The 3669-nt window shown below is 35.2% G+C and overlaps 1 long non-coding RNA gene across 1 annotated transcript; it reads left to right on the plus strand.

Moving 5' to 3' along the window:
* Positions 1-583: 583 nt before the first annotated feature.
* On the plus strand, positions 584-2707 carry LOC145000026 (uncharacterized). Its single transcript, XR_013661090.1, has 4 exons — positions 584-695; positions 1498-1585; positions 2100-2171; positions 2564-2707. It is a non-coding gene; the product is annotated as an uncharacterized LOC145000026 (long non-coding RNA).
* Positions 2708-3669: the final 962 nt, after the last annotated feature.

Consider the following 3669-nt stretch of genomic DNA (forward strand, 5'->3'; position numbering starts at 1 on the left):
TAACATACACTTTAGTAACCTTGTTTAATTATCATGTTTCATATGATTGTTAGTTTAAAAATGAATATTATTATATATTATGTTGTTTTAAACGTTTAAAGTAGGTAGTTATATTAAATAGAATTGTAAGCGTTTAAAATATATATATATATATATATATATATATATATATTATTTTCGGTATGGTTTTAAGCGTTGATTTCTAACGAAATAGGTTTATAATATTTGAAGTTAAAATAAGTTTAGAATCATTTGGAATGTATTAGAGGTGATAGGGAAGTCTTATGTGATTCCGATCAAAAAGTCAACTATCGGAATTAACGAAAGTATAACGTCTAAGTTAAAAATAATTAAATCTGATTTTATTGGAAGATCTTTTCTGGGATATTTTTATTGGAAGTTGTAAATTATCTCGTTAGAAACGTACAGGCGAAAACCTCATCGAAAACGGAGTTTCGAGCGAAAAGTTATGCAATTTTTAGTGTTTAGGGGTAAAACGGGTACCCAAACCGGGTCAAACCCGACCCAACTCGGGTTTTTACCCATTGAAACACGATTTTGAGTCATTTTCCTGCCATTTTCAGTTCGTCACCATCCCTATGGGAGATTTTCACATACATGATCAATCTTGATCAAGTTTTGAAGATTAAATCAAGATTTTGAGTGTTCTTGAAGTATCAAGTCTAGTAATCAAGGTATGAACTCTTAATTTTTGGATTAACCCTTGTAATTAGTGAGTTATTAAGAGATTAGGGTTTGATCAAAGTGGGTTTACCACTAATTTAATGAAATTAGGCATGAGTTTATGTTATTAACCTAGAATCTTAAATGGAAATCAAGTAACTACATGTAAACTTGAGAATTAATCATATGGTTTAAGAGTAATTAGTGAAAATTAATAATGAAACCCATGGTTTATACTTGAATTAGAATGGATTACTAAAATATTCAGTGTTATCATTGTAAAAGAAGAACTTGGTGATATTGATCATGAGGTTTGATCATGTAAAGGGTAAAATGAAATTATAAAGGGTATAATTGTCCTGTTTTTGTAAAAATCACCAAAAATTATAGAAAAATCGTATGGAGATGTGCTATATATCCCTGGAAAGCTGAGAATGTCTACTTTGATTTTTGTTTTAAAACGAAAATCTAATTCCGGACTTAAAAGGGGTGAAAACAGCTATATGTTCAGTGCAGTAAGGCTGAATTTTGACAGCTTTGGAACATTTTGACAGCTTTAGGATGCTGTTTTGTAAAATTCATAGTAAATTATAGAAAAATCATAAAAATGTGAGGTCAGTGGCATTAGAAAGATATAAGAGTCTATTTTATTAATATGTATAATTTATTAGTTATTTTGACATTTAATAAGGGTAAAACAGATCTGCAAGTGACAGCTATACAAAGAACAAAAACTAAAATTTCTAAATTGAAAACAACATAACTTGAGAGTAGTTGAGTAATTGCTTATGAAATTTGAAATATGAACTCCAGGGGTATAATTGAAGGTTTTAGAGGCCTGAGGATGGTGTAATTTCATCAGAAAAAGAGGAATTTTATCGCAACATTCGGTTACAGCACAGTGAGTTCAATATAGGGACAATTGTATGTTATGTGTTATATGTGCAATGTACTTTCTTGTGTTATTGATCTAAGTGGTTATTACTTGATATTGATTTTGATGCCTTTGGCCATGTAGAGCATGACTCGTATCACTTTGGTATTGGCTTTGTGCCTTTGACCATGTAGAGCATGACTCGTATCACTTTGGTATTGGCTTCGGGCTAGGTAGGGCTGAAAGCCTGTATATTCTAGCAACATGATTAAAAAGGGATCGTGTTTTATGTGCCTCTTGGGCTGGAATTTATGATGCTTATGATCCTAAATTATTGTGTCTTAATTATTGTAATCCCTTGAATCTAACCGTTTATTGATTTGGAAAGTCCTTCATTTGATACACATATAAGCCTTTGTTGTCCTTTGTTTCTTTTTGTTCCTGTCATATTGTTATGTATATGGCATAGCGTTATATTGTATCTATTTTTGAACTCACTAAGTGACGCCCACTTATCCCTTTTAGTGTTTAACTATTTCAGGTGATAAGCATCCAGAGTAAACACGCTTTGTTGGAGGACTTAGAGTAGTTGACACTACTACGTTTTTACTTGGTATACATATATGTATATGGATTATAAATTCCTCGGTAGTTATGTATTTATACAACTAGTTATGAAACTTTGTAAAAACCCTTTTAGTTGGTTTGTATCCATGCTTTTGTATTTAGACCACTAGTGTGAATTATAATTATGAATATGCATGTAGCATGTTTGGCTTTATGGTAATTTTAGTGAATGGGGTCTTACAATTATGGTATCAGAGCACTGGTTTAAGCGAACTAAATACCACGAATTGGTATTTAGACTTAAACTGTTGGAAGTTCAATATATGAACATATTTATTGTCCGTATATGGATACAAACCATAGGAAAGACTTAAGTGGGGTGTTGGGTAATGATAAATCCTTATATTCTTACGTGTTATGTTACTCCAAATTTTTCAGAGCAATGGCTGAGCAGGAGGGTAGTCATACACCAGATGTGGGTGGAGATCTTCATCTTAATGAGGGAGATACTCCAATATCCCCTCGTGAGGAGCGGCTTTTGGATAAACTTACTGGTGTTATTCGACAAACTCTCGAACAACACAAAAGGGATAGTGATAAGGGTAAAGAGAAAGCCATCGGAGAGTCTTCAAGAGAGAAAGCGAAACGTCCCTCATTCAAAACTTTCAAGAGTAGTGGTGCTACAGAGTTTTCAGGTGTCCTTGATCCCATTGTTGTTCTTACCTGGATCCAGAACACAGAAAAAGTATTTCGTATCTCCCATGTGGTTAATGAAGACAAGGTTAACTATGCTTCTGCAATGCTCATTGGAGAAGCCTTAGTCTGGTGGGAAGCGACATTTGAAGCTCTTAACGAGTATGACCAGGAGAATTTATCTTGGGAGATGTTTAAAATCCGCTTTCTAGGAAAATATTGTCCTCTAGATATGAGGAGAAGACTGGAGAAGGAGTTCCTCGAACTTAAGCAAGGAGGAATGACTGTGACCGAATATGAAACTCAATTCAATCAAAAGGCACGGTTTGCTGCGAAGTATATCCCGACTGAAGACGATAAAAGTCAGTTATTCATGGAAGGGTTACGGTATGAAATCCGTGATTTCGTGATCAATCGGGATATTCTATCATTCGATAAAGCTGTTGAGTATGCCCGAAAGCGCGAGCATGACTTAGAGATACGTGGTGCCACTCTTTCTATCCCGAAGCATCCACGTGTTGATCGAACTGTTTCTGTTTCAACTAATCCATTGGGTCGATCTGCTCAATCTGATCTTAGCACAAAAGTACAATCTCAGAGCGCCTTTCGTGGTCGCGGTCGACCACAATCTTTTTCTCTTCAGTCGAGAGCTCCACCACCATGCCAGAAATGTGGAAAGAGCCACCAAGGTCAATGCAGGGTAGGAAAAGGACCAGTGATTTGCTATGGATGCGGAGAAACAGGTCATATGAAGCCCGTTTGCCCGATGAGGAATGTTACATGTTATGCTTGCGGTGTTACTGGCCACAGAAAGCGTTTCTGCCCTACTCTTACCAGCCAAATGGTGAGAA

This window comes from Lactuca saligna, chromosome 6 (assembly GCF_052625555.1).
Source record: "Lactuca saligna cultivar CGN05327 chromosome 6, ASM5262555v1, whole genome shotgun sequence".
NCBI lineage: Eukaryota > Viridiplantae > Streptophyta > Magnoliopsida > Asterales > Asteraceae > Lactuca > Lactuca saligna.